Source organism: Rousettus aegyptiacus, unplaced genomic scaffold (assembly GCF_014176215.1).
Source record: "Rousettus aegyptiacus isolate mRouAeg1 unplaced genomic scaffold, mRouAeg1.p scaffold_m13_p_13, whole genome shotgun sequence".
In the NCBI taxonomy this organism is placed as follows: Eukaryota; Metazoa; Chordata; class Mammalia; order Chiroptera; family Pteropodidae; genus Rousettus; species Rousettus aegyptiacus.
This window is the reverse complement of record NW_023416288.1, coordinates 21,413,133-21,432,358: the sequence shown is the minus strand read 5'-3', so window position 1 is coordinate 21,432,358 and position 19,226 is coordinate 21,413,133. Positions and strand designations below refer to the sequence as shown.

At 36.4% G+C, this 19,226-nt stretch overlaps 1 protein-coding gene and 1 pseudogene across 6 annotated transcripts in view; one reads left to right on the top strand and one right to left on the bottom strand.

The window, feature by feature from the left end:
• The window catches only part of UMAD1 (UBAP1-MVB12-associated (UMA) domain containing 1), a 198,192-nt gene that overhangs the window by 85,278 nt on the left and 93,688 nt on the right, over nucleotides 1–19,226 (bottom strand). The window lies entirely within an intron of this gene.
• LOC118611070 lies at nucleotides 9,320–9,425 on the top strand (annotated as a pseudogene).

The window sequence follows — 19,226 nt, the reverse complement described above, 5'->3', positions numbered from 1 at the left end:
AGCAGTTCTTTTTCATATAGCTTTGCAAATTAATGCGTCAAGGAACTTGTCCATTTCCCTCTCTGTGTATATTCATTTATAGTCTTTCAGGAGGCCTTCAGGTTATCATAGTATCTGGATTGGGTCATTGTTTTAAGAGTTTTAGCCAGAGGATAACCTTGCACTTTAAAATACTTCAGGCCAAAATAACGACAAATTCAAGTGAAGAACAGGTCAAGTACAAGGACAGCAAGTCTGAGGTCAAATAGCATTTCTACCATGTGCTAGCTGTGTGACTTGAGGCAAGTAATTTAACCTTGCTGTGCCTGAGTGGCCTCATCTAAAATATGATGACAATAAGAAAACTAGATAAGAGGCTTAATAAGATCATCCATATAAAATGCTTAGCCAACATGTGGCACAGAGGAAAACCTCAATGATTATAAATTTCTATCATTGCTTTTTTTTTTTTTTTTGAACTGGGAGCAGAGTTTCTAAGACATCTGCAGATCTAGAAATAACAAAAACCAAGAACATAATAGGTGATAAACACATCCCTAATACACAGTAAATAATCTAAGCAAAGAATATGCTTTCTCTCAGCTTTTTAATTCGAAAAAATGTTATATCTATAGGAAATTTGAAAGACTAGTATAATGAACATTCTAGATTATTCACCCTTCACCTAAATTGTTAAATTTTGCCATATTTTCTCTCTCTCTCTCTCTCTCTCTCTCTCTCTCTCTCTCTCTCTCTCTCTCTCACACACACACACACACACACACACACACACACACACACACCGACCAGTGTTAAAGAAGCCAAGACTCCAATTAGTTGTTTCATTCTGTAGAAGAACTTACTCCATCTATTTGCCATGTGTACAAAAAGCCAGCCTTTTTTAGAGAACCTGTATACTGTATAAGACATATTATGTAGTAATATTAAAGCTGCAATAATTGCAAGGACAAAAGGAGGAGCAAATAAAAAAGACATATTTTTTCTAATGCTCCCTTGGGAAAGGTAAAGGGTTGCAGAGCTCTACTCTTAGTTCTGTTAATAAGGAGAAAGTAAAGGCTTTCATCAAGACACAAAGAAGCCTGACAGACCTGGATGAGGGCTAGAGTTAGACATGTTACTGAATGAAGTTACTAGCAAAGGACTTTGAGAAATATCCCTGTGTGTGCACAAGTATTTCTCCATTACCTATACTGAACAGAACATTTAAATGAAAGTTCTCCGCTCTCTTTAAGCATTAAGGTATCATGCATATCTGGCGGTAGATCAAAAGGACACAAAGCACTTTGTCTCAAGTAACTACATATCTGAAAATATTCTACAGATTTTAGGTTGAACTACATAAAATGTTTTCTAGTTAAAAATTCAATATTGGCAATTTTGTATATTCACATATATTTGTTCCAGTGGGAAATGCCACATGTACAAGGATATACACTGCAGTATTGTTTACAAAAGTTGAAGTCTGGAAATAACCTAAATGTCAATAGATAGGGGAGCAGTCGATAAAGTACGGCATGACCACACAATGGAATATTATGCAACTGTCAAAAGAAAAAGAATTTAGAAGCTCTCTGTGTACTACCTGGGAAATTTCTTGAGATACGTTGTTAAGTGAAAAATGTATGGCGCAAAATATTCAGTATAGTAAACTACCTGTTGCGTAAAAGCAGGGAGAAGAGTAAAAAGATATATTTGCATTTGCTTATATATACATAAAGAAATTCTGAGAGGATACACATGAAATTAATACTAGTTGTTTAATTTCAGGGGAGTGTGAACTGTGCAGATGGAAGACAGATGCTGGAGGAAGACTTCTAGTGTATCCCTTTTCACGTATGTGTGAACCAATTGTTTATGTTAACTAATCAGAAAATTTTAAGTAAAAATCTCTAGGAAGAAAAGTTAAGGTATTCAATGTTTAGATGGAGAAGCTGAAATTGGAAAATGATTCTTGCTATGTCTTCTACCTACAACAATGTAAGGTTAAGTTGTAATCATCCCTATGACAGCAGACTAGTGTTTACATGGAAACCACTAAGATATAAAAAAATGATAATTTTTTTTTGGCATACTATCTTTGAGTCACCTTAGAGAACACAACAATTTATAAAAGGCATTTATTAAAATAAATTTTGATTATGATATATTTATAATATATATGTAACATTTATATATTATATAGTTGCAAAAATAAAAATTCCTGTGAATATTTCACCTAGTTTTCCCCATGATAATCATCTCTAACCCCTGGCAACCACTAATCTGATCTCTATCTCTATAACTTTGCCATTTGTGACTATCATATAAGTGGAATATTATATAAATTGAATCATACCGTATGTAATCTTTTGAGATTAGCTTTTAATAAGCTTTTGTAACCTCAATGCCCATATTTAATGTTCCCATATGCTCTTTTTAAGTCAGGGTTATCGAGAGATAATTTACATGTTGTAATATTTATCCTTTTCAGCATGGAGTTGTATGAGGTTTTTTTATAGTTTCATGACGGTATAATTAATGCATAACAAACTGCACATTTCAAGTGTTGGATTTGATCAGTTTTGACATCTGTATACATCTGTGAAAGCATCACCACAATCAACATAATGAATCTATCCATCACCCCAAAAGATTTCCTCCTGTTCCTTTGTAATCCATTTTTCCTAAACTAAGCAACCACTTCGCTTTCCATCATCACAGGTTTGCATTTTCTAGATTTTTTACACAAAGAGAATCACACAGCATGTAATTTCATTTCTTTTGTGTAAATACGTAAAAGAGGAATGGATGGGTCATATAGTAGGTATATGTTTAACTGTTTTTAAAAACTGCAAAACTTCCAAAACGGCTGTATTTTACATTCCCGCCAGCAATACATGCAAGTTCCAATTCCTCCATATCCTCACCAACATTTGGATCAGTTTTGATTTTAGCCATTCTAGTGGGTGTAGCAGTATCTCACTGTGGTTTTAACTTACATTTCCTTCATAACTAATGATGTTGCCCATATTTGTGTGCTTGCTTGCCATCTACATATATTCTTTGATGAAGTATCTATTCAAATCTTCTGCCCATTTTTTAAAATGAAGCTGTTTCTTATCATTGAGTCTTGAGAGTTCTTTATATTCTGAATAAAGTCCTTTATCAAATATGTGTTTTGTAAATATTTTCTCTCAATCTGAGGCTTTTTCCATCTTCTTAGCAGTGCCTTTTAAAAGCAGAAAATATAATTTTGATTAAGTCCAATTCATCTATTTTTTTTTCTTTTACAGATCATGATTTTTTTTATGTTAGATCTAAGAAATCTTTGTCCAAGGTCACAAAGATTTTTCCCTACATTTTCATTTATCTATCTTAAAGACTTAGATTTTACATTTAGGTCTGTTACCCAATTTGAATTAATTTTTATATATGAGCCTCATACAGAATCCTAGGGAACATCTGCTCTTAGGGCCTGAAGCAAAGAGAAAAGCAGACAGTGAGTGAGTTGGAAGAGAACAAGCAATGTACTGACACACAGAAGCTAAAAAGGGAGATGGCTGCAAATAAAAGAGTTGAAGCTGTCAGAGTCTTTATGGAGCGTTGCATGGGGACCAATGGAAGCAAACAGAGTAATGGTCGCTGGATTTAACAAAATGAGGTCGGTGGTGGTCTTTGAGACATCAGTTTCAAGACAATGACAGACAGAAGCCAGATTGAAATGGATCAAAAGAAAGTATGGATGGTGAAGAATAAAAGCTTTAAATCACTCCTTTGAAAATTTCGGCAGTGAAAATGAAAGAAACACATATGACACTGAACTCGAAGAGTTTCTTGACTAAGGAGAAGGCCCAGGAAAACAGAGATTAAAAGAACACAGAAAGATATTAGATAATTGATGAAGCAAGGTTTGAGATGAGGTATGATGAGCATTTGTTAAGACCACAGTTTACCTGTTGCAAGGAGACAGAAAGTGAGAAGGAAATTGGATAAAAACGAGCGTTTAGAGATGGTGGCTAGGGAGACACAAGGACCCAGCTCAACCTTCCCGGCAAAGTAAGGGAGGCGCTGATCTACTGAGATTAAGAAAGGTGGGGCTGGGTCTTGAGGAGTATAAAACAGTTTAAATTGGTGTTGTGAGGGAAGTGGTGGCTTGGGGATTGAACAGAAATAAATAATAGGTTTATCAAGGAGCTCTGAGAGCACTCATAGAGAATAAACATATGTTTATAAATTTTAGTATTTCCTGTATTCCTTTTCCTTGGCAGCCAAGAGTTCCAAAAAGAAAGGCACAATGGGACTGTCATTCCACAGCTACAATGTAGGACTTCACTACCTACAGCACTTACGCTCGACTCACAACCTGTTTGGTATGTAGAACAGGAATTACAGTTCCACTTTATACATGAAGAAACAGAAGGTGAGAGAATGGCTTTCCCAAAATGCTCTAGCTGGGACTTGAATCCAGATCTTTCGATTCTAATTCCAGTAATTAGAATTTCCAGTAATTTCCTGACTGCATCATGTTGTTCTCGCTCTTCAATGCTCTTCGTCGCCATCTTAAAACCTGGACTTCTGTGAGTTTCTTAATTGCTATTCTGCCTTTCCAATCCACCCCACGCTCTCCTCCATTCACATCCCTATGCCCGACTTTGCTCATACTCTGTAGAGGGAAGAGTCTGCAGAAGAGTTTGGGGCACATGAGGGCTCAGTTTGCAAACAGAAAAATGAACTCCCAAGCTGCAGCCATGCTTTGCCATTTAGAATGAATTCTTGCCTGATTCTCAGTGTTTTCTTCAGGCTCTGGTAAGGAAAGACACAAGGACTCAGGAGAGAGCAGCCATCACAGAGTGAGGGAAATAACAGTTGGGGTTCTGGAAAACACCCAATGTAGGGCTGCAAGACTGGAAATGGCTAGAGCTTTGGGGCTACAATTCCTGCCCACCCTCTCCCTCCATCCAGCTTTCCAAATTCCCCTAACTGAAGCAAAGCCCGAGAGTCTCCCCTAGAAAATCATCAATATATGATAAACTCTTAGAGCAAACCTAAACCTAGCGACTTTATTTTGCCTAGGGTGAAAATTTGAATTTTTAGTGTGTTGGGCAATCAGTATAAAAACTTATAATGGGTGAGTGGTAAGAATCTTGGTTACTTGTGAATACAACAGTTTTTTTTTTTTTTTAATTCAGCTCCCTCTGACCTTGTAACAGTTATTTTGCTACTGTAGACTGTGATGCAAATTAAGGCATTTCTATTCTTATTTCAAAGTCTGCTGCATAAAATAAGTATACGCTTTTCAAAGCAATTGACAGCCTAATGTTCCACATTTAACTACAACAAATCAACACATCACCAGATTATTTCATTATTATTTGACTAAGTCATTTAAAAATTTATCAAAAAAATGTAATTTTCATGAACTCTCATAGTTTCTGGTCTTAAAAAACAGATACTTCTCTTGATGTTGCAAATTATATATAAAGCGGGTCCAAAAAGCAGCCTCATTTCTTTTTCTACCAAAGATTACTAATTTTTCAAACGCATGAGTTAACATAAATATAACTGTGAAAGCAGACCTCTCACAAGCTAAATCATCCTACAACCTGTACTTTTTAGTTGGCATTGGTGACAAAAACAATTATTCCGTAGTAGAGCATCTTATGTTTCCAAGAACTAAATGATATTGTGAAACAGCAAAATCTTGTAGACCAGAATTAGTGATATTTCTGCTTTTAAGCATTAAAGGAAACAAAGACTAAATTTAAGGTGAACCCCCCACCCCCACCTCCACCCCAGCTTTTTTAAAGGGCTTCTTCTGTTATATTTAATCCACTTTCACACAGTTTTTCTTAATTACACTACAGCTGTCTGGTAAGGCACAACTGACCACTTCCATCATGAAAACAAACTGTACCCACCATCTAAAGTTCTTGATTAAAAAGCGAATGTTTTTGTGAGCCCAGAGAAAACGGTGCAGCTGCTCCATTTCACGAGGCAGGCACCTCTACTCCATTCAGCTGTGAAGAATGGCAATGACTGTAAATTGTTCTTCCCGATCGGTTCCACAATAAAAACAAACCACACTACTCTCAATTTTTCAAAGCCAATTTTTTTAAGCCTCCAGTACACTAGAAACAAGAGTTGTGTTCTTCTGATTCATGGCCTTTGATTTCTACATAAACGTCCCTGTATGCATGTAAAAACAGGTCCCTGCAGGATACTCACAGAGACTGTATATATTAACTTACCAGATGTACCAGAAGATAGAAACGCCATCAGCCTACCTTTTAAAGCAAGATGCTATTTAACAGCTTAAACTGCCTGTGACTAAAGGATGACTGTAAAGAACATACCGTATGTGGAGAAGGAGGCATTAGGTGGTTCATGAGAAAGCTGCAGTGTTCACAAAAACTGCAACAAATGGTTTTGAACTTGAGTTTTAATGCTCTCGGTTAAAATCCATACTATGGAATTAAGGTCAAGTCACACATCTGCATTTGCAACTAAAACACTAGGAATCTGATTAAAAGCTAAATTATTGTTAAGAAACTTCTAAATGTTCCCAATTTAATCACTAGCTCAAATGACATTTATGGTTTAAATGTGATCTCCAAAGTATATTCTCAAACACTTATTAAAAAATGTTTGATCACATCTCCCCTATATTTATATAAATGTATAATTTACTTATTTACAGAGCACTGTACTAATATCTAATGCACATTCTAAAACATATGCAAAAATAAACAGTTTGTTAAGGATGGAATAAAAATAATTTATAAATAGAAGTTTTAAGACTGTCTTTGCACACCTCCAGTGGGCCCTGTTGCACAGCTCCTGGGGCACTGCCCACCCCCTCCCCACCTTCCACAGAGACCCTAAGTGGATCCTCACCTTGGCCATAGCTAATGTGAGGTCAAGCTAGTCTAAGAATCCATTTGGATTAATTCTTTGATTGCTGTAAATTTCTACCCCTGCACCCAAGAAGATCTTTTTGTGGGAACATAAGGCTATTATCTAGTTTAGAACAACTTTCAATTCTGACTCAGGACTAGAGTGTTGCAATGGAACTTAAATGTGATCAAACGTTATGGAGATAAAAACAAGAAAATATTCAGATTTGTGAACCTCCACTTTGATGGCAAAACTGCTTGCATAAAACTACCAATGATTCCTCTCTAACACAAAAAGCAGTCAATATCACCTACATCGACAAGTAGGTTTCTATTGAAAACAACGATCTGCGGCCGCTGCAGTGATTGCACCCACAACTGCGCTAGTCCCCAGCCTTTCCATGTGTCTCCTATTAACGCTTTACGTTTCCGAGCTATCTGATTTACAAACCCATTCTTTCTGGGAACACTAGCAATATGTGATTTCAGGCAATGGAAGTTAACACCCAGTGATGACTCTTTGTTTCCACCGAGTCCTGTCAATAATGGTACGTGTTAGATATTTATTAAGTCTACACAATTTTGCCAGGTTTTGCTAGAAGCTGGCGATACAAATATCCTCGTCCTGAAGGAGCTAGAAAAAAAAAAATCTAACAAAAATTACCCTTGCACAGAAACGTCTTGCCTTCTTTCTCTCTGACCATTCGTTCCCAGTCTCCTTCACAGGTTCTTCATATTCCTGTAACCTAGGTGAATGAGAGATCATTCACCTAGGTTACAAGACACACCCCTCATTTTATTGTACTTTGCTTTATTGGGTTTCACAGGCTTCACTTTTTTTTTTTTTTTTTACAAACTGAAGGCAAGACCCTCCACCAACAAAAAAAATTATGACTCGCTTTATCACAGTACTCGCTTTGTTATCATGGTGTAGAACCAAACCCACAATATCTCCCTCGTTTGCCTCTACTCTCTTCTCACTCCACCTCTAGGGTAGCTTATCCAACAGTATAACTCAAGACAGACAGATATGTCTTTGACTACCAAAGTTATTTCTAAAGCACATTTTCTTGAGCTACAGACCACATTTCCCATACTTCCAACTGCTCACTTGATTTCTCCAACTGAATCTCCCAAGAGCAGTTCACCTCAACACTTCAAAGTCTGGCCAATTCTCTCTCCTTGACACCGTTCAAAACTTGTCTGCTCCTCTCCATGGCCACAACTTTCACTTAGCGCCATCCTCACTGAGCTTTTCCCTCAAATTTCTGCCCTTCTTGTCTTTCTCTTCCACATCACAGTCAGATCCATATTTCTAAATACTCTGACCCTTTCCCTTGCTTAAATAAGGAGAAACAGAGGACATTCCGAGGAAAAAAGAAAAGTCAACAGAATCTTAAAGCTACGAGAGATTTGAGAATTTTATGAGCTGAAAGGAAAGAGCCTGTGATAAGAAAGAAAATTTAAAAAAGGATAAATAGGGCAAGATCCCAGGGCATCAGGCAAGTCCAAGGGCCTTGGAGGAGGGTCTGCCTCCGAGGCAGAAAGAAAGGTTATAAGGATGGCTGGGATGGAGGTGAGTATGGATATGGAGGGAGTCAAGCTGAGGGAGCATAAGCCAGGTGTTACCTATTTCCTTGGAAAAATAATGAGGGAGATAGATTATTATATCCTTTTAAAGGAGGGGGTCATGACGGTTGAGCTGAGAAAAGATGTTCCAGTTTGAAATAGTCACTATGGTTAATTTAAAAAGCAGCTGATTAGGAATAAGTTTGAAAAATTAAAAAGAGAGGCAAGTCATCCTGAGTGCTGGGCTGAGAATGGAAATCATAAATCTGTACCTGAGTCAATCAGCACAGCACAGGTTGCAACAGTGGTGGGCAGGAGAAGGGGAAGGAGTACGATTATGGCGCTAACTGGCTTTAAATCACCTACAGCTCTCAACACCCACCTACATCCATTGAGCTCAGTTTCTCCCAGGCCAGTGCCATTTCATTCCTCTTCCTCTCCTAGAACCTGTGTTCCAACCATAATGAACATGCTATGCCATTTCTAGAACCTACCATGCTGTCAGAGCTCTGTCTTAGGACATGCTGCTTCCTCTTTATTAATGTGTTTCTCTCTACCTCTCTCGACTTCCTTCCACTATTTATGGAAACAAAAAGGAAGACTCCAAAATAAACCAGTATGACAATTAGCTGGGTACACAGTGAACACTCTACAAGCATTTGACTGGTGAAGGGATCATATGGTATGTAGGAAAAACCTATCCTATGAGGGAGACAGGTTCTCTCAGGATGTGAAGAGAAAATAATGGTATCTCCGCCCACCCCCCTCCGTGTAATGAATTTATATATCATTTCTGAAGTCCTTCTTTCCATGAACGATTCACTCTAAAATTTAAAATTCAATACTTAAAGTTCTCTACATCTTTAAAAAAAATAGAAGTCTATAGCCATGCTACCCTGAACAAGCCCGATCCCATCTGATCTCGGCAGCTAAGCAGGGTTGGGCCTGGTTAGTACTTGGATGGGAGACCAGGTGCTATAGGCATAAAAAAATAAATAATAATAAGGGATTGTAAGCTGACAAGGTCTTTGCAATCTACGAGGTCAACCAAGGGTTGCCTCGCCTAAAAAATAAAAACTTTTTAAAAATTAAATACATAAATAGATAGATATTGTAAGGCACTTGTTTTTTTGAGGTTTTTGTGGAAGTTAATGCCACTTAAGTCTCCCTGACTAACAGACACAAATTTATGGAGTTTTCACTGAGGGTTTCTATATTTACAACTATTTTTTTTAGCATGTAATTCTGAAAGACAAATGAGTATCTGGGACTCATTTTGACTAGTCTGCCCAAATGTGCAAATTACAGGCACACAGAAGCTACACTTCTGGACAGATGAATGAAAAGGGACACTGGTCTTGGTGTCCTTGCTCCTCCTTTCCTGATTCCGAGTTCAGAAATTCACAACGCACTGGTCTCTTCAGTCACTGCCCAACCTTGCCCTCTCCTTTTAATCATCTCCAGCCAGTACCACAGAGATGAAAAGGTATTAATTAGTCACTCGCTCATTAATTTAATAAACATTTACTGACTACCTAATACGTTATAGTCATTGGGGAAAATATAAAGACAAATAAAATGAGAAGCTTACAGTTTGGGAAGGAGAAAAACATATACAGTTATGAAATACAATATAGTAAGTGCTAGAATGTAGGTATGCCTTTATTCAACAAATATCAAACACCTAATATATATATAGCTCGCACTGTTTTAGGTGCTGAGGACTTAGTGGTGAAAGAAATAAGAAAAAACAGACAAAGAAAAAGAAAGTTGTGCTCAAGGAGTTTAATAAACAAAGAGCAAATGAGCAAAGAAAATAAAGGCAACACAATGAGGGCAGCGATTCCTCCAGACCAAGCAGAGAGCACAGGCCTTGTCAGAGATTCTGAATCAGCTGACCCTGGAGGACAAGCACAAAGGTAAGGGCAGGAGAAGAGGATGGTCCAGGAAGCAAACAGCACAGGCCTGTGAGAGAACAGGGTGTGGAGCCAGATGACAGAAAGACTCGCTCCAGCAAGAATCCCAAAGAGAGGGAAGGCAACCAGAAATACTGCAGTGAGAAATCAAGAAATCCAGCTCCAAACAAGAGGTTGGCAAAATTAGGCTCTTTATGGAAAATGAAACCTGTTTTTCTGTTTCCACTGTTTTCCAGAGGTAAGGAAAAATAAATTTTGTATGCAATGAATTTGACTAAATTTTCAGTTTATATTTGATAAATTTTCCAGGGTGCTAGGTATAAAAAAAAAAAAAAAAGAAAAATATTAATTAACCAACAAATAAGCAAGTAAACACAAGTAAGAACCAAAACAAACTTCCAGGTTACTATCTGCTGGACTTAAAATGAAAAAAGAAAATCATAATTAAAAAAGCTAGTATGTTGACTTTCATATTCAGAATATAATGTGTGTGCTCCACAAATTGGTATTTACATATCTGAAAGAAAGCAAATTACAACATGAAAAATCAAGCAGGAAAATAAGAAAGCATATATTTAAGTATGAGAAGGAATAGAGCATAGAGCCTGGGAGCCAGACTGCGTGGGACGTCACTGCCTCTTGCTAGCACGGTAACTTTGGGCAAGTTATTTAGTCTGAGCTTTTTCCTATGTAATACAGAGGCATAATAATAGTATCTACCTCAAAGAATTATTTTGAGGGTCAGACTAATAAACACATGTAAAGATCTTAAAACTGTACTTGGCACCTACGTATAAACTGTTATTGGGGGGTGGCGGGTGGGGTAGTTATTGTTTTTATGATCCAGAGCTGACTACTTACTCTAGAATCCATATGAGCTGCTGCTGATTCCTGGGAAGTTGTTTTTCCTCTTATTAACAATATGAAAATGCTGCTTTATTAATGAAATAATTCTAGCTACTAATATTCTAGAGTTGAAACCTAAAATAAGCAAACATGCTTTGCAATGCAAACTGTTCAATCCTACTTTTGGTTTAGAGCTTAATTTCTTGAGATATTCTCTATTCACAATAAATAGCAACAGCCATCTCTGAAGCAACACACTCATGCTATCTTTTTAAGGTGACGGGATTTTAAAAGACAGAACTTGAAATAGTTGCCTAGATTTCACCAGACCAGAGGTCCTATGAAAACAGAGTAGGCAAGAATGCTTATAGGATCCACCAGAATATAAATTCCACTAGACAGTACGTTTCTATGAGGGCGGGGACTTTTGTCATGTTTACCAATGCATCACCAACATCTAGACCTGTGCTGGAAATGGCAGGAGCATATTTTTGAATAAATGAACAATGTAGTTGAAAATGAACTATCCCGATGCTAAATGATCAATTACACATCTGTAGGAAATTATATCTATATTTAAATGACGAAAAAAAGGAATACTAGGTAAATTTTTAAACAATCACACCTTTGAGTTTTACATGAAGTGCTGAGTTTACCTTCAACACTAACCAGTTCACAATATAAGAGGGGAAAAAATTAAGCACCTCCGAGTCCTCGAAGATTGCTTAAAGAGAGTTGTGTGTTTGAACCAAAGCAGCACCTGCACCATTTAGAAGAATAAATTCAACAAGAAATGGTTATGAATCTATAAATTATACAGCTTTGGGGGTTCTGTCATTATGTGAGCAACAGCAAGTGTTTTCTGGACTTACAGCTGGTGCACTATTTCTAAACTGCGAGAGGATTTACTTTATTCACGACAGAGTTTGAAACCTGAGGCAATATCAATTTATTAATCAGATGAACTTTAATGTTAAACAGTAAAAGTTTTATTTTCTAATATAAATTGTTGGCCTGCAGATATAAGTAACAAATAGTATATTATTGATCTTGCCTGTGATAAGCAATAACTTGTAGTAAAAAATATTTTTAAAAACTGATTGAATTTGGGAGGGAGAGGTTACCAGGACTGAGGGTTACCACCCCTCTTAGCCTCCACTCACCCACTCCACATTAATATCCTGCCCTTTCTCTGGAAAAACAAAAAATGATTGAATTTAACTACATATGTACCATGAAAAAAAGAAAACAGACAAGTTTTGCTACTTATTGCAAATTTGCTCTATTATAATCTGATGTCCTGACACAATCACAATTTTATTAAAATGAGAAAATTTCTACTTTTGGGTTCTAGCTGCCATAATTGTATTCTAACACACATCTATCCCAAAAAATGACCAGAAGGCTAATTCTGATTTAAATTATTATTCCATATTAAAATAACTTGTAACTGAGAACTGTTCTACCATTTATTTTAGATGTATACGTAATATACATAACATATATAATATATACATATTATATATACACTACTTTCTCAGTTAAGAATGTAATAAATATTCAGAAAAATATCCCTAAGATAATAAGTGTGAGAAAGATAATTATTTCCAAAATTTGGTGTAGGCATTTTATCTCTAAAACTGCAGATAGATGTGTGTTTAGTAAATGAGCCTGTAAGAATCCTAGGTCTCCCTCTAGCTACCAGCATTCTTTTGTAACAATCGAACTCACACTTCCCCAACAGAATCTACGTTAAATTCATAACAACCTTCTTTTGGTTCTACAGCTACCCTGTGCTCTGCAGTATTCTTCCATGATGTCACCCCCAACTTCCATCCTCCTACGGTTCCTGCTCACTCATCTATTAGGTTAAGTGCCCCTGAGTATCCAGCACTTCTCGACTTCCCACTTTATTAACTGTTTAATGATCTGTCTCCCCAACTGATTGAAAGCCATGTGGGCAGTGATTTCATGTGTCTTGCTTACCACACTGAATCCCCAAAGCCTAGCACAGTGACTAGCAGAGGGTTAGAGCTCAAAAAATATTCATGAAACATAATTTCTCATTCATTCAACTAAAATTATTGCCCATAACAGAAATGTGAGCTTTTTAAGGCCGGAAACCATGCCTCAGCCACAACCCTCAGTACAGGCCTAGCCAAATGCCTGACATGAAGATAACTCAAAAAATCATCGATACTTCAATAAAAGATATCAATTCAATAACCTAAGTGATTCTCAATTTTAAAAGACAACTTTTAAGGCTTTAACATTAATACAAAAGCTATAAATATTAAATTTGCTTGTGCAACTAATTTATCATATAATTTTTAAAAAGAAAATATCAAAAATAGAAATTTAATCTAAATTAGAAGTTTTCGTGAGTCACCAATAGTTTCTGAGATAATGGTATGATTTTATTAAGTATTATTATTATTATTCAGCACTGGAGTGTTATGCAAGAAACAAAAGGTATATTTTGAAAAAAAGATCTTAAGAGTTTGGCTACTGGAAGAAAAGGGACAGATACATAAAGAGAAAAGTGGTGAGAGATAGGATATGAATGAGGGGTAGGAAGAAGTTCGGGCTTTTTGATCAATGAGATGCTTTCCTTACTAGCATAAATGGAAAGCTGCGTATTTATTGGATTTGGGAAGGGAAAGCTAGGAAGAGTGCTTCAATAATTTAAGCGTGAGAAGCCAAGACAATATCTGATTTGATGTGTTCTTTAAAAAAATTAATGACAGTAAGAATTAGAACAAAGAAGTGTCATCAGTAGCAGGCAGTGACAGCTCAAGTACAAATATGTTCAGGGCTGAGACAAGATCGCAGGTATAGACAGAGAAGGCGTGTTTTCAAAGGAAACAGAAGGCCAGTTGCAGAGATAGGATGTAAACCAGTCAAAGAAATTCTAGGAGCCAAGATCAAAAAGGTATAAGGGAAAAGGGCAGGGCACCCTGGCAAAGACATCTGAATGGTCCTAGAGTATAAACTCTGAGCCATAGATTGTAAACAATAAGACAGAGTAATCTGACCAGTATAGACAACATTAGAAATATGACCTCATTGTTAAGACAAGCTGTTTCCAATCAATTCTGGCACTGTCACCTACTGGTGAACTCCAAACTTACCTTAAGTGATCCAGTTCCCATCACTTGTTTTTTTCCAGACACTCTTGTGCAACCTGCACAACTGGCCTATATGTTGAGAAAAGTGTGCCTACAAAAGTGTTCACATTACTCCAAGCTTCCATGGTCTCAGTTAAATCGAAACAAATTTGTCTTCCAACGAATTGCTTATATCCATCATATAACTTCATATTGTTTTGTTAATTAAAGAGAAGACATTTATTTTTAAAGTCTTTTTTAATTAGGTCAATTCTTCCCTATTTTAAGCTTTGTAATTTCTATTTTCCAAATTACTAAAAATATTGATGGCTACTGGTTTGGAAGTCCTTAAGTTGGTAAAAGACAAACATGTTCTTAATACTGTCCATTTGCAAGAGGTTTCTGCTTCCCTCCTTTATTGTAATGAGTTTGCAAGATTACTCCCCAAATGGCAACGGCTCTTTTTGCCTGCCATATCCCATTACAACCTCATGCCTACTTTGCTGTCTGATATCACCTTGGCTCCCTTTTAGCATTACTAAGCATTTTCTCCCACTGAATATCGATTTCAGGTTATTTGCTCTTAGATGTATCAGCTTGCATTTCTAAAGATGAATCTCACTTATTATTTCCTGTGATACTTCTAAACCTTTTTAGGTATCTTGGTGATACTTCTCTTATTTCACTATTTGAGATGCTTCCCAATTGACTATCATTTGTGAAATTGGTTGACACACTATTCATTTCCAGTTTTAGATTTTTAATAAAAATGCAAAGGAAAACTAGGTACTGTGCCTTTACAAAGAAATTGCATTTCACCTTAGTAAGAATACATTTCTTTAATAAGAGTTGCAAATTATCAGGTTATTAGGTCAGTAAACCCAAATTGTTTACTTATGATACAAAATATACACTCTAAATTGTGTAACTAGCTTTAAACAAAAGTTAAAATGATTTTTCAGTAGCATTTATTTTTATTTAATGTGTGTTCTTGGTTCAATTTCACTCTGAGATTATGTCAAGGTACTGATTATTTGAAAAGAAACAAAAGTAACATTTTTGTTTAAACTTCAAATGTCAAATATGTTTAAATTTCTAAAAACCCAAAGGTCTTTGGCTCTCTAATAACTGTAAGAATGTCATTGGTTTTAACTGAATAGATGGCACTTAATTAAACAGCAATGATCCATTCAATATTTTAAATAATACCTCATCGTATTTATGAGTTATATTTATTCTTTCCTGTTATGTGGTTTACAACTTTTTCTCCTGTGCTCAAAACATATTTTAAAATATAATTTGGCTAGGGAATTTCAGGATACTTATTTCCTAAATATCGGGCTTACATAATATAAAAGTCTTGTCTGAGATCCTTGTTTATTTATATCACTCTACTTTTCTCTAGTTTCTTTGACAATGCCAATTTAAAAGCATTTTAAGGATCAAGACTGCTAAAATTAATGTTTTTCAATGCATTTTTGGTTAAGTTCCATTAAATCTTAATTATCATAGTATGTTTTAGATGCTAGAATCTTTGAAGAAAACGCCTTCTAATCCAACTCAGGTAAATAAAGAGTTAAACATGTGCAGTTTAGAAAAGAAATATGGCAAGTCCATGTATGTGGCACAGTCTTAAAGAGTGATGTTTACACAGGGAATCCTGGCTCTGCCTGCACTATATTATGACCCTTGTCATCACCTGCCCTGGAGCAGTTACATGTGTGTCTACTTGTCCCATTAAGCCAACCTCTCCTGCAGGACAGAAGCAATCTGAAACCTCGGTATCTTCTGTGAGGCCTCCCATAGTGCTTTGCACAAAGCAGCCACACAATAAATGTTTGAGAAGTTGTTTCAGAAAAGCGAAGTTCTTGTGTTTGCCTTGACACACAAGCCCCATGAGGAATGAAAGCAAAAGTACCTGGGCAAGTTTGCGGGGCAGGGAGGTGGTGGTGGTAAGAATGTTAACATATAACCTTCGATAAAATATTTAAATGTGATCTTAAGTAACTCCTCACTAATGTACTTGAACAAGAGTTGAGATTAAAAAAGAAAAAAAAAGAAAAGGAACTGTTCATTCTTCCCAAATTAGAAGCTGGGGAAGCTTGATTATTTTGTTTGAAAGTATTTTCTGAATTAGACACACCCGTATGACACAGCCAATGTAAATAATTTGTTCTCCTGGTGTTGCCACTGCTAACAATGATGACCAGATCAACAGTACAGGAATTCCCCAGTAAAGAGGGACCCATTGTGAAGAAAACAGATCCTAAAACAAGGAACTGTATTTAGGATAGGTTTCTACTTTCTGAATTCTGGCACACCCTTCGTTCATAACACCTATGAGTCACTGTCCTGGTAAACCTGAAACTAATCTTTCAAAGGCAACTTGGTTCAATTCAACAAATATTTATTGTGCACCCACTGTATGTAAAGGCAAAGAATGGAAACCTGAGAAAAAAAGAGCCTGCAAAGGAGACTGAGAAGAAGCAGTGATCAAGGAAGAAGGGAAAGATACAGAAGAGAAGACTATATGGATGGAACCCAAAAGACAAGAGAGATTGGTCAACATTCTCAAGGGTCACAAGGGTGGGAAGCTGAAACCCTAGAAGGAAAGATAAAATTCTTAGTGAGTAAGCGCAAGGTACTGGGATCAATGAACAAAATGATGAACATCTTGAATTCTCTGTATTTAGAATAATTCTGTTTTGTGAATCTATTCCTTAAGAAAAGGTTCCAGTTCTTTTTGTTTTTACCAACTTCCCTACTACCCAGACATGACATTTCTTCCATTTCCCTCTGATAACTAATGCAATCAGTTACCAAGTCCTATCACTCACACCCACATGATTACAGTCACAGGCGTGGTAGTTCAGGTTGTGTACTGCACAAGAGTGCCACATCTACAGGGAGGAGCATTCACATCATTGATGTGTTTATTTTAACAATTTTCCAGTAGATGGCAGTCAAGTGTCTTATTTTAATTAAATAAATATATTACAATCTTTTAGCAGATAGAAATAAAATGTCTTGAAGAAGACACATCTTTTTAATGCCCAGAATGTACCATGTGTTAGTAGTGGCCCTGCCCTAAATGTTTCCCGTTTATTTTCTAGTCTTCATTAGGCCTACAACGACCACAAGTCAGACTCACATAACATCTTGCAATAGCTTCCAAACCGATCCCCTAATTTCTCTACATTTGAGTTCATCCCACAAATATCTGAAAAATGTCCTGAGAAGAGTTCCACTGGTGTAACTTCTCCTTCCAAAAAGTCTTCAGTGGCTCTGTCATCAGTTTCTTCAACCTCATATTCAAGGCCCTTTAAACCACGTCTTTACCCTTCCTTTCTAGTCTAGTCTTTAACAACTCCCCAAGAAATGCCCCGAGAATTACTGTCTGCCTGACATATATATCCTTTTCTTCCCTACCTCGCTATCTTTGCTTACATCATTTCCTCTGCCCAGAATTCTCTCCAAATTCAGACTTCCTGATAGAAGTTCTAAATTACATTCAGTAGTATATTTGGGGGAGGGGGTAGGTTTTGGGTGTCTAAACACTGTCTTCAGCAAGCATCCAAAAAAAAAAAAAACCAGTATTTTCCTCCTTGTTTTGGTTGGCATTCTTGTTACTTACTGATATGTAACAAACTACTGCAAATTTATGATTGAAAACAATGACTATTTTTATTACACCTCAAAAGTTTATGAGCCAGAAATTTGGACAGAGCTGAGCGCTTCTTCTGTTCTGTGTAGCACTAATGTTAAAGGTTGTTCTGGTATTGGTATTCAGCTAACAGATGGGCTAGTCTGGAGGGTCCCCATTCCTCTCTCCTGCTGCAAACCTTTAAGGTCTTCATTCCTTAAGGCCCAGCTTAAATTCTCCTTCTTCCAAGAATCCTTTCTAGGTCCTTCAGTCAGGTTTAATCTCTCATTGCTTCAAATTCTCTCGTACTTTTTTCTTCATTATAGTACTTTTCCTACTCATAATCTTACATTGGGTTTTCGTTTATGTAAGAAGTGAAAGAGACAGAAAAGCAAAGAGAGCAGCAGAATGCTGTGAACCTATTAATTTTCAATTTCAAGTTTAAAGAGGACACGAAATGCTCACTGTGATTAGAATCAAGGAGAAGGACTGAGTTTTATGACTGGGCTGATGCCAGATGTCTTGTGTCATTATGTTTAAAGATGATTTCTAATACTGCATACATTTTTGTTCTTGAAAATGTTCAAAATGGAACTTTCCCTTAAAAAAGTAAAATCGGTATCCTATCAGGTATACTGAAGAACTACACTAATGGGACTGTGAAATTATACTAAGAAGAAAATCTGGTAATTCAAACTATCCAGTTGAAATAACCTACATAAAAAGTACAATGCTGAGCTAGAAAAGGTATAAAAGATGTAATTCAATTTTATTATGATGATGAAAAAACCGAGACCCACTAAATATGAATGGACTAAAAAGAATTCATTTCCTGTATGAAAAAATAAAACAAACAAAACAAAACCAAAGCTACAAAGATTTGTGAAGCAACATACGAATAGAAATGCTGGTGGCAGCACTGTCTATGAGAGACAGACTCTTACACCCGCTACCGGGAGAAAGGACAAGTAAATGATGGAATCTTCATGAAAAAAAATACTACCTAACGGTTCAAATGAAAGAACTAGAGTGACAAATATCAACATGGTTGACTCCAACAAACACATTTAATAATAATAATAAAAAGCAAACAGCATCAGAAATTTAAAAATGACAGCATTTATGTAAATTTTAAAACAAGCAAAACAATACTATACATAGTTTGGAATTACACACCATATGTGGGAAAAGTATTAAAAAAAAAAAAAGGCACAGGAATGAGTAGCTTCCTTGGGGGCTAAAGGGATAGTATACAGGCAGCTTGCCTGGTATC